This window comes from Corvus cornix, chromosome Z (genome assembly GCF_000738735.6).
Source record: "Corvus cornix cornix isolate S_Up_H32 chromosome Z, ASM73873v5, whole genome shotgun sequence".
Lineage (NCBI taxonomy): Eukaryota > Metazoa > Chordata > Aves > Passeriformes > Corvidae > Corvus > Corvus cornix.
The window spans coordinates 38040442-38053339 of record NC_046357.1 but is presented as its reverse complement, the minus strand read 5'-3'; the positions used below and the strand labels follow the sequence as shown (position 1 = coordinate 38053339).

Here is a 12898-nt window from a genome sequence, read left to right as displayed (position 1 = left end):
GTTGCATTTTTCCCATTGCAAGTTTTGGTCAGAGTCCAGGGGGTTGCAGTCGGGTTCTGCAGGGATTTTTTTCCTGGTTCTTTCTCTCCATGCATATTTCATGTGCCCATTACTTTAGGTGCCATAAACACAAATTAAAACCAGCATCATTTCTGTCAGAAAGAGCCACATTTCTCTACTCATTAATTATTTATATTGCTTCCTTAAGTGGTGTTCTTGCTTGTTTGTCTCTAATAGAGGACACAAATTATGTCACAGCCTTTGTTCGTTACCGAGATTGGGCAGATCAGGAGCTCCACTGAACTGTAAAAGCAATGAGGCTCATCTCTGCTGATAGATAAATCCATGAACAATGTTTGCTGCTGAACGACCTGCCCCAGGCAGCCACAGAAACCACATTAGCCTCTCCTTTCACTGTGTGTCATGGTAAAGAGATTATTTCTGTGCTTTGGGCCCATTTGAGCATCGAATATTTAACCTCTGCACCTAGAATGGGCTATGAACTTACATGGTGCATAACCAACCTCCAAATTTGAGTAAATAAAGAGGTGTCCTGTGTCACTGTGTCTGGTCTGAACTTCACATTCTTCTCAGGAACAAGTTCCTTTAAAAAGCTGTTTGATTTCCCTCTCCTGCTGCTTTGATAAAGACATCTCCAGATTCTCTCTAATTTTTACAAAGCTTCCTATTTCATCCTCTATTTATACATGGACAGATTTGACCCACCCTTTCTTTTTTGCTGCCAGTATTATTCCTCCCTGATTACATAGTTCTTTCCACCACAGGGCATTACCAACCAATGTACCTTGAGGGAACAGCTGCAGAGTCTCGCACATTTCATTTTGTTATGCAAAAAATGTGTCTGTAAAGCTGAAGCAGAGACCACTCCACTAATCTTGACTACTGGTCATCTGAGGCCTGCAAAAATTGTGACACTAAAGTGCCTCGCATTTTCCTGGGCAAATGGAGGGAGTTTGTGTCCTACAATCAAAGCCTCTGTTTTGCACATTTTCAAATCTGTTCCACACAAAGAGGAAAAGCCACACATTCTATTTAAAAGAAGAGAAATTACCTTCTCTGCATGTCATGTGAATGAAGACTGAAGCACTGAGAAAAACATCTAATGCTACAAAATTAATAATGAAACTGTGAGACTTGACCACACCACATTAATTCTACTTCATTCCAGCAGACCAGAGTGGTCAGTAGGTCTGTGTTACCATGTGCTGCAAGACCATCAGTGATCTCCACCTAAAGAGGTGCTAGAGGACTCCCATCTGTTGCCAACAGAATCAGTCAGGACACGGCATAAATGCAAGATTCCCATTACACAAGGCACAGGACATTTGAAGGACACTTTATTTCCCCCTCAACACCTGTGGTGCTGTGGATGTCTTGTCAAAGGAGAGGCAACAGCTCCGGTCTAGTACACTCAATCCTTGTAATTTTGTTAGTCACATAAGGACCAGAGCTTCGTCTGAGAGCAATATGTGGTTTCTGGTGCTGTCAGTGACAAGTAACCTGGCAATGAACCTGACTTTCAGCACCAGTTCTCCTGCCCTCTTGGAGAGCTGAAGGACAGTCAATAAATGCCTCGGCAATGAGTGTTTGCTGTAGGCTGGTGTGTTTCCTTACTTTCAACATGTCACATCTAAGAGTGGGGAAGGTACAGCATTTCCCTTACAGGAGTATAGCCTGCTTGGGAAGAAGGAAGGAGAAACAAAGGGAAAGAAGGAAAAGGGAAGGAGAAAGAAAGGGGAGGAAAGAGAGCAAAAAATAGGGCCAGTCCATGAAGGTCAGTGCTTTCCCAGGCAAAAAATAAATACCAAGTACGGCCCTAAGACCTCCCAACCATTTTCCTTCTGACATCTATCCTTACTCTCAAGGGACTCTTGATAACAGAGATAACTGTTCCTATAATAATTACAAACATTTTCACCCATTTCCAGAAACTTCTTTCCTCCATTTCTCTTTAGGGAGTCCTTTAGACAGCAATGAAAGCTCTAAAGCAGCAGAGCTCTAACAGAGTAAAGGAACAGTATTTGAAATTAATTAAGAAAACAATATTAGGCAGGTTATGAGCCCTGGGTTGTGCAGAGACATCACTCTCTCTCCGTGTCTTCTGCAGGCAGCGGCACAGCACGGGCAGCCGGGGCTGCTGGCAGGGCAGGAGAGCACTGCCACCAAGTGCAAACCCAGCTCCTCCACATCCTCATGCCAGGAAAACAGTTTTCAAAAGCCCCATTCACACCCTCTCTTCAGTCCCTCACCTTAATAAAACTGTCACAAGTCCCACAGCTGGTCACATTGGGGTTTTTTGATTTTTCAGGCTGTAATTACTCCACCATTTCATCATTTTTACTCTGTGAATTATTATCCCAGCCTATTCTATCACACCTTCTTTTTAATCACCAGTTTTTTAAGTAACTCTGTATCGACAAAAACTGCTAATATCATTGACCTTTTTAAGAGCTGGTTATATTAACTGCATGATGGCAGGGCATGTAGCAATCTGTGAAGTGCAGAAATAAGGTCTCCCAGCTGCACTGAGAAGAGAGGGTAGAACACAGCTTCAAGACTTAAAAGATAAGATTAGGTCCTTCCTACATGGGGAATATGGCTTCAAGACTTAGAAAACAAAATTAGGTCCTGGCTATGTGAGGATGCTGAGGAAAGGTAAGCTGAGCTAATTTAAGGTGTATATTTAAATTGGACCAGGTAAACCACATTATATTGCAAAGAGAATTGAAAGAAACAGAATTAAGGCCTATTTTAAATTTTTTTTAAAGTCACCTGAGCGAGGTAATACAATTTTACCAATACATTTAAAATAAAATTTTATTAACTTTCCTGCAGGTCCTGTCCATACAGAGACTAGCCCCAGATCGCAATGCAAGTGTAAACAGAAGTGGCTGGAAAATGGTGATATTCCCTCCTGTCATGCTCTCTGGCACTGGTTTTCTGAAATTAATTTTGTTCTGCTCCACACCTGTGTGAGAGAAAGCAGCCTGGGTCCTGCTTCAGTTGTCTGAATCCTAGGCAAATAGGCACTAACTCTGTCTCTGGTTCAGTCACCTGCAGAATGGGGAGGCTACTTTTCTTTAGAAAGGGTAGATGGTGAAGAAGCCATTTATTAAATACTCTTGTCTGTTCAGCACTAAAAGATGTAAGAATAAACAGAAAAAAACCATACTCAGTTGTCTAAGTAAGGACAGACAGGCCAGTTCTTTCATTTTCCTTTCCTCACTATACTATTAATAACAATATAAATGTTTGTGCTTAGCATTTAAATATTTATACTATCAATGAAATCAAGCAAAATTCCCTATAAATATAAAACAATGGAAAATTTGAGCTCCAGACACTTGTTTTCAGAATCAGGCAATATTTAGGAACTTCAACTTGACTCTGCTCCATCACAGTCTTCAAAACGAGCCTGTGCCTGGTTCAGTCCTCTGGATGCCAGCAAAATTGTTCAGAATTGCCATGAACAACACACTTAGCAAGCCTAATAAGCAGTTCCTTCCTGTCTCAGTTTCACATCACAGTTAAAGGTTAAGGAAATAAAATAAAGGAAATGTTAAAGGCTGTTACTAAATATTGCATTTTATTGCCAGCTTCATAACATTAGAGCAGACTCTACAGTGATGCCCTATCATCTCTTTCTTGGTGATTGGCTGTATTAAGTCATACTGCTACTTACTTTTAAGAACTATATTCCCACTAGTGTTCTTCATAATTTACATATCATACATCAATGAAAATAAAAGTTCTGAAAAAACTTTCTCTACTTCTTCCTTCTATCCACCTGCCCAACCTTGGGAAAAATTAAGTGTAGGCTGGAAAAATCACTGAGAACACAGAGACCCAGCTGCCAAATCCCTTGTTTAATTGAGAAACAAGTGGCCTGGACAAGTGGTTACACACCAAAATGGGCAAGGCAGGAAGTTTCTCATACACTTGCTCTGACATGGCTGCACGCGCCTCTGCCATGCACAATCTTCACTGAGCATCTGTGCCTCACTCAGAGCCTGTAAACCATGGCACCAGCCTGTTGTGAAGACCTTGCCAGCATTTATCACAGCCAAGCTCTTTCTTGTGTGCTTCATGGGAAGAACTGAGGTCAGGCATTGACGATGCTGCTGGGGTTGAGGAGGCACCATGGAGAGAAGGTTTGTTTGAGTCTTTAGATTCCCTTTCCCAGGGAGAGACTGGAAAGGTAAAATAGCCTCAATGTTATTTTCAGAGAAAAACATGCGCACCCAAGGCACATGCTTTCAGATCAAGTCCTCCAAAGGGTTTTCAAATCCAGGCAGGATCTTCAAGGCGGGAGCTGCAAATAAGAACAGGAAGAGATGGACAGTGTCTGATCTTAAACCTCTTTCAGAATAAACCTTGGCTGGATTTTGACACACTGTCGGTGCTGCAAAGTGAAGGAGCCCAGCCAGGCAGATAAACTGAAGACATGGTACTCCCAAGTGTGTGGTAAAGCACAACAGCCTTGAAGTGGGAAAGTGGGGGTAAAGAATCTCTCCCAAAAGTGAGGTCAAAGGCTGAGCAGTCCTTCCAGGACAATACTTCCAGACGTCAGCTTTTGGGAAGGAAAGGAAAATACAGTGAAAAAACATCGTGCAGCTGCAGGGAAATACCAAGCACTTATTTTAGTACAAAATTAATGAAGTCAAGGAAAGATCCTGATTAAGTCTATTTTTTTAACATATTCCTAGGCTGAAAAATAATGCAGTGGTAAAGCAAAGATTAAGAGAAAGCCAGCTTACTCAGGACATTTACATTAGGTGGGATAAGCCCTTGCAAATGTGCAGTAGGGATTAATTGCACTTTTGCAGAGATGGACTAGATGACTTACTGTAACAGTTCTGGAGGTAGCTAACAGCCAGAATAAGTCATCTTGAAAATGCAGCAAGGAAGTTTAGTGTCGCAAAGATTCACAGCAGAAATGGCACTGTTCTTTTGCATGATAATAAGGAAAAGCACAAAGGGGTGAATTAAGGACAGTGGGTTGGTTTTGCATTTTAATTTCATGATTTTTGTCAGGTTATATTATAACTTAAATATTCTTAAGAGGTATGGCAATTTTGTTGACTGCAAAATTTGTATCTGTTTTATTTTTGCTTTTCTTTTTCTCCTGAGTAGGAGGGGGAAATATCTTATTACAGATTATTAAATCCTAAGTGGCTGATGCAGCTTGGAAATAAGCCTTTTTACAGGGAAGAATGTTGGAAATAAGTCTGTTTAGTGTGTGCACTACATGGCCATATCACAATTATTTTTTCATGTAATCACCCAATCTTTATATAAGAATGATTTCTTTACCCTAGAGACTCAAAAAGCTCTCGGGGAAATGTATATTTAGACATCTCCAAAAAGTGACTTATTTACCCAGTTCAATACATTAAATCTGGAGATTAGATGATTCACCTGACAGACATCAAGGCCTCCCCAGGAACTGTTTCATTCTGATAAGCAAATGTGCATTTCATGCCTGCTTACCAGGGAGAAATAACTGTGTTTGCACAATATCTTGTAATGACTCTAAAGAGGTGTTTAAACATCACTAGCATTTTCAACTCCCTACACAAAAAGCAAACAAACACAAAGACAGTCGATATTGTCTCTATACAGTGGGGTATTCAGCTATGCTGGGGCTTTGATTCAGGGCTGCTGAGCATTTACGTCTCTGAGACATCTGCTGTCTTCAGACAGGCAGTCACTTTGTCTTCAGACTGGAGCAGGCAGCGGAGAGTCTACAAGGAAAATGTGCTTCTTAAAAATGTAATTGAGTCCTCTCGTTTAGGGTATTCTGACTGAGAGCACATGGCTGCTACTCATGTAAAGAAAAGCAACATTTCTACCAGAGTTGTTTATATAGGAAGAATGCTAGTCCAGGCTGTCTTTTCAAGGTGGCTTGAAAAAATTATGTGAAGTGCAGTAACTAAAAAGAAGGGAAAAATCAATTTCTTTGTTTAGCATGGGAAGCTAGATCAACCCTACAGCACAAGCTTATATTTTTCCCAGATGGTTATGTTTCCCCAAAGACAAACTCAGAACTGATTTTTTTTCCCAGCCCTCTAGAATTTAAAGAAGGGAAAAGGAAAGGAAAAGGAAAAGGAAAAGGGATAAGAATTCAGACAAGCCACCTAGATTCTGCAAAGGGAGAGTATGAAGAACAGTTTCCCAGCTGATGACTGTTCACACCACTTAAATAATTAATATCTACTCTGCCCAGTAGCAAGGTGAATGCCAGTGGTTTGGGCACCTCCAGTAGGAACATCAGGAGTTCCAGAGCATCTGAGTGGAAGAATGTGGAGCCTAGTTTCAGAGAAATATTAGATACTTTGGTGAGTAGCAACAGGGTGGCAATTTGCATAAGAGACTGACGATAATATTGATACTGTCACTTTCTGGAAATGGCAAACCATTTTTAGAATTCTAAGTGGAAACTATTCAATTTTTATTGAGCACATTATGAGATATTCAGTGCAGAGGCTGAAAACTGAAAACTGCAGGAGAATCAGAGGAGCACAAAGAGACAGGATCAAACCCAAAAAGCTAAGTAAAGATGCAAAGGATACATTGCTATCAAATTTTCAACTCAACAAGGCTTCTCCTTTGGGACTGCAGAAGGGAGAATTTCACACATTGGGTAAATAGAGGCACCAGTATGGGAAAAGCCAGATTTTCAAATTGTGTTGAAACACAATGAAAAGGGGGTAAAATAAAATGCTATGGTTCCCTTGGCTTTATGACTACAAGAGGTACAAGCTTTGCTCTGCAAGAGGTACTCTGAATTACTCTGCTCATACAGGCTTAAATGTCCTTCTGCCCCAGTGCACCTTCTCTCCAAGCAAGTTCTTCCTTTTCTTCCTCTGCTTCAGTGTCAGTACAGACCACCAACTTGTTATAGTGTGGCTGTCCTCTTTCAAACTTCTCAGTGCTGGGGGTTCCAGTTTTGCCACCGTAGTTATAATGGATGTCCAATCACCGAACGGGGAGAATTAAAGTCCCTACATTAAATTATGTTTTTCAGTCATGAAATCATAGTATTTTGCTCTTATAAAACATAACATTTTTCATTCAAAGACCTCTGAGCTTCTAACTGATTGTTTAATTAAGTCACAAAATGTTCCTGTGATCTAGGAAAGTATTGAAATGGGTGAGTAAACTAGTATAGATGAGTAAAGTCATTAGTCAAGATGACTAACAGATGAGAAATATACTAATAAATGGTAATTGCAGTAAAACAAAATGAGCTTGTAACAGGTTAGAAGAGTGATTTTTAGAGAATAGTTCTGAACACCTACACTCTTTCATATCCAGCAGAAGCTGTGATCGTTCAGAAGTGTCTAAAAACCAGACTAGGTCTGATTTACCTGGGTGCACTGACATGGACAGAAGAGACGCTTTTGAAACAAAAGTGTGTATGTGGCGTAGGAACACAGGGCTGAACAAACCCCTTGAACAACTGGCTGAACTGAGTCCACTCGCTCACCTACACGGACAACCACAGAAACAGGGTTTAGCCTAGGAGTACCTACAGACCATATACTACTCACCACCCATCTCCAGTGTCAGGTGTCATTTTAGATGCTACTGGCCCAGAATTCTGTCCTGAGTGCATCTCACTGTCGCTTGGCTCCAGTGGTTGGTATGTGATCCCCTTCCTGCATAGATATCTTTACTGAAACCACATGACCAAGACAACCATGGTTCTATTCGGTCATCCCATGCTTGGTTTCCCTGCACTCTATGGCTCACCAGCACTTTCTGCAGAAGTAACAGGAGAGAGGAGCAGAGAGAGACAGCATCATTTATTTCCCCTGTTGAGTAGTGAGGGTACCAAAGGGCTGATAGATGCGGAGTAATGCTTAGGTAAGATTGACAACTATTTCCTCCTGCTTCATACACATAACCAGCACCCACCTGTTTTCCTCCCACCCAGAGATATTTTTGAAAGCTTCTTCTAGCAAATTTCTGCACCAAAATTAAACCCATATAGCAGTCAGCCTTATTGCCGTGTTCCCACGTCAGCTGTGTGTCATGACAACAGATGATAGAAATGCTGCTATTCAGGCTTCAGGGTGCATGCTTCTTTTTTTTCTCTCTCTCTCTTTTTTTTTTCTTTTTTTTTTTTTTCTTTTAAATTTTAATAGCTTTAAAAAGAGCTCTGAACAGAAGTGCTTGCTCCATGATGCAGCGCTGAGCTAAAGCACACAGGGCAGGTATACCTGCCCACATCCCAACAGGCAAAAATAAGTAGAGTGGGTGAGGTTTCCTGTGGCGCTGTGGGGGCTGAGGGAGAAACACTCTGAGGAGAAAAGGAGATGACAAGATAAGAGAAAATGGAGAGGCTGAAGCAGAAGTGCTTCCCTTCCCTGCACCCCTCCCCTGTGGGCCTTTAGTGGCAGGGCAGCTCTGTGCCCCACACATGGATGTCACTGTACTGCCCCATGTCCTAAAACTGGTCAAACCTCCCTGCTTTGGGATGCTCCTTGGCAGACTCCAGCCTGATACACCAGAAAGGGCCCTATTTGCCTCACCCTGGTCTACAGTGAAGGAAGGGAGTTTTGAATTTCTAGGCAGTTTCTAGGAGTTTTGAATTTCTGCAAACATCATCTGAGTTATTCCATGGGAGTAAAGCACTAACAAATTAAAGCCTCCTCACACAAAACTGTGTTATTTCTACAAGACATAATTTCTCCCAGGTCAGACATGCAGATTCTCCTTTCTACTCAGTAACTCAAAATTTGTATATATGGCCTTGGTTTTGGTTGTGAGTTTTTGTTTGCTCTTGGTTTGCTTTGGGTTTGCTTTGGCTTTTTGATGTACTGCTAGATCCTCAAGGAAGAAAAAGAAATGAGCCTAGTAAAAGCAGGGTCCCAGTTACTTAGGATCAGGCTATGCAAGGGCAGTCAGAAGCTCGTAGAGGAAGGCTTTCCAGCTGGAACTGCTGCAGTTCACAGCTCATACTTCAGTAATCGTCACATTTGTTTCTGTTTCACAGCATCATAAAAGACAGCAAGCAACTCCTGAGCCAAGCAAGAATTTAAATATGTCTTTGAGGCCTTTCCCATTTAGAAAATCGCTTGTGTCTGTGTTTGATACTAAGGGCTGCTTCTGAATATAAATGCTTCCCTGAATCGGGGCTACACAAGTATCAGAAGCTCAGATCAAGGAGCTGATCTGTCCAAATCAGACATTAGAGGCATGATGAAATGCTGCAGATCTTCCCTTTAATGAAACTTAGTTTATGAAAACCCCTTAATAAAGCTGCAGTGAGTATATTTACATTCCCAAAAGAGAAGAGCTCTCTCTTGAAATGAAAAAAATTACCACAATTAATAATATACTGATATTCTTCATAATGCCAGTAGATTGCAAGTTTTTGTTGAGCTGTTCATCATTTTGAATTTCCATGCCTCTCTTTATTCTACAATCACATCTACACCCGCTGGGGCACTTTAAGGACTAAAATTCATTGCTGCATATTAAAAATAGCAAATGAATCTCATTATTTCTTTTGTACCTCCCCAGTTTATTCAGCATACAAAAGACAAAATCAATAGCATCCTGCCTGAGGAATAGGGTTATTTTTGTATTTTTTTTAATACTGCTGCAGATTTTTGGCTTTACTCTTGAAACTGTGATGCGCTGCACCAATATATTTTCGCTCTATGAGTTTTCGGATCATCTGCATTTTGCTGTGCTAAATCCCGGATGTTTAATATCAAGGAAAATAGTATTTATATCCCATTCATCTCTTTCTCCAGCATCTCCTGTGTATCTGCATGTTCATCTTTTATTGCCAAGAGTCTGAATATTCAGAAATACTCAGAAATTTTCTTCTCAGGGGTGCAGATCCAAGTAAGCACCTACACCTAAGCTTATGTATAATTTCAGATAAACTTGGGCTTGAGCGGCTGAGGTGCACCATTGAGCTGAGAGAGACATAATAGGATAAAGGAGAGAGGGGGTGTTCCTATGGGATCTACCTTTTGGGGAGAGCTGGGACTCATAGACCTGGGTAGAATTGCTAGAGTTGGTCTGCTTCTTATTTTAGAAAAGGAATGTGATATTTCCTTTCCTTCCATCTTTCAGCACTTCCACTGTTGCCCACTGTTTTCAAACAGTCATAAGTGGAAGAAAATTATTCAGGAAGCAGTATTTTTAACACCTAATGATGTGTGTCATCCAGGTGACCTGTATGTGTCTAGATTTTCAATATATCAGTTCACTTTTTTTTTTTTTTTGCAGTTTATTCCCCTTTGCATTTACTGCTTTTTTTTTTCCCATCCACTTCGTCTACTTTTTTTTTTAAGATGAAAGCAAAGCAAGTTCAGTATTTCAACCATGCTAAGTCTTTTTTAATATAATCTCCCTCCTGATTTATTAACAAATGGACTTTCTATCAAGTACTGCTGTTTCCCCAGCATCCTGGTAAAATACTTTCTATTTGTCATCATGTATCTGAGAGAGGCAATCCACTTTGCTCTAACTGTCCTCTTTTCTCTGAAATCATCAGCTGCATAATTACTCTACACACATGGATTCCTGTATTGCCCAAAACCACTAGTTCAAGTTATTTGATTTTATTATTCTTGATCCAGAAACATAAGACTTTCCATTTTATGACAAAATTCTTTCTAGTGTAACTTTTTGGATATGTTTTATTATTCGCTTTAGTTTTAAGGCAGAACAGAAAATACAAAAAATACACTTTTTCCTTCTTTCACCATTTCTTCTGGGACTTTTCCCTGAAATGTGAACAGACTTTGCCAGTAAAGCAAAGCAGATGTTTTGCAACAGTCTTCACAATTTTAAGTCCCTGACAAGCTATACAGCATACATGTGTCCTGTGCAGCAACCATTATATGAATATCTTTACTTACAATGAGGTGCAGTGGAATTAATATGAATGTGTACCCCAGTAAACTAATCTTCTTCCTGTTTGGAAAAAAAAATGAGCTTCTCTTTGCATTTCCATACATATATTTCTCCCCTTGGCAAACTGATTACAAGGAAACCACATACATACTTACAGTGATGTGAATTTGTGATACAATTTGCAAAGATTTTAGTTTTATTTCTTTGACTTCTGCCTATTTTATGACTCAGGTAGCTACATGATGATGTGTCTAAGCTCCGACTAAATGTTTACAAATTTGGAAAAAAATAGAGATCTACTATAAACTTGTATTAAATTTATCTTGAATGCACTTCAGATGCACTAACTGATTGCATCTCAACCAATGTACGCAAAGAGGAGTCATCCTTGAAAGGTATCTTGACTTCTTCCTTTAGAAAGTACAATCATTATCAGTTTGCTTCTGCTTCCTTTTTCCTTTCACTGAGGCAATGTTTGTTCTCTCTATAAAATTGAACCAAACAATGCTATTATGTGAGTCATCAGAAAAGAGCAGCAGCAGTAGTACACGGTTGTTGATGGTGATCAGTCTGAATTGCTTACTGGCCCCCTGCCGATCTCTTGGAAACTCAGGCACTTGGAGGACAACTGGAGCTTACTTGTTTGGGGAACTTGGTGTCTTGCTGCCCATAAGAAAATAAGCAAAACCAGTTTTACCTGAGAACTAGGTTTGCATACCCAAAACATTGCAAGTCTAACACTGCAGATTTTCCTTATCTGACTGCAAAACATCAAACGCTAATAACAGAAAGTGAAGGTGGCTCCCTTCTAACTATAATACAGGATACATCCCTAGCTAGTGCAGAATACACCTAATTTTGCTAGATGTTGAGAGATGTCATGCTGCCACATCAAAATGTTTCCTATTGTCCTTAAATTGATAGTTCAATCCACTTGCCATCAAACAGCAAAAGTAGCCTTCCTGCTTTTATCTCACTATGAAAGGAAAAAAAGAGCAGATACATGTGGCAGTAATTCTTACATCCCATAGCCAGGTTTTTTGGTATGAAGAATAGCATACTATCAGCACAGCAGTAGGCAAAGAGAACAAGAAAAGAAAATTCAGTGTCTTTGAGATTTTACTAAGCAGAAAATCTCTTCTTGTTTCTCTCTAACACTTCTAATGCTGCCATCTGAGTTAGAACCTCACATCCTTGTGGAGTTGGACATCTGACAATAGTTGGAGTAAAAAGATTTTGAGGCACACATCATCAACATGTACATAAAAAATTAGAAGGCCTAAACAATTCCAAACAATGCAAGGAAATTACTGAAATTAAAAAGGATTGAGAAATATGTTCTCCTTCCTGAATCAAATGTCAGTGTGAAAGAAATTCAGCAGACCTCTGCAGCTTACATTACAGTAAGATTGTCGTTCACGGATGTGTTCTGCAGATTCTACTAGTCAGCAATAAAGATTTGTTTTTCTATATTAAAGCAGAGAAAAGGGGGAATCACAATACTGAAGCACCACTTTTAGGTTCCTAAACGGAAATTAAACACAGCAGTACAGGCAAATTAGCAATATTTTACGCACCTAACAAATCGTAACAGAGAACTTCGCTGAGCCTGTTACCCGACAGGGCGCAGGTGGCATCGCTCCTGCGGGCAGGGGGCTGGCCCGGGAGCGGGAGCGGCGGGAGCGGGAGCGGCGGGAGCCCGGGACGCCGAGCGGCCGCGCCCCGGCACCGGCGGCGGCGGAGCGCCCTCTAACGGGGAGCGGCGGCGCTGCGGCAGCGGCGGGGCTGCGGCACGGGCTGCGGGGCTGCGGGGCTGCGGGGCTGCGGGGCTGCGGGGCTGCGGGGCTGCGGGGCTGCGGGGCTGCTGCTCAGGGACGCTCCCCTGCCCCTCTCTGCCCCCGCCCCGCCGGCAGGAGACTCCTCGAGGCTTCATCTCGCCCCAGCCTTCTCCGAGCCGTGCGTGTTTATCCTCTCGTACACGGAGGGAGGGTGGGAA

General features: G+C 41.3%; 1 long non-coding RNA gene across 1 annotated transcript; it reads right to left on the bottom strand.

The window, feature by feature from the left end:
- Positions 1-3585: 3585 nt before the first annotated feature.
- LOC109145181 lies at positions 3586-12590 on the bottom strand. The gene is made up of 2 exons (XR_005603968.1): positions 12480-12590; positions 3586-4333 (listed from the first exon to the last, which is right to left on the bottom strand). It is a non-coding gene; the product is annotated as an uncharacterized LOC109145181 (long non-coding RNA).
- Between the last annotated feature and the right edge of the window lie 308 nt (positions 12591-12898).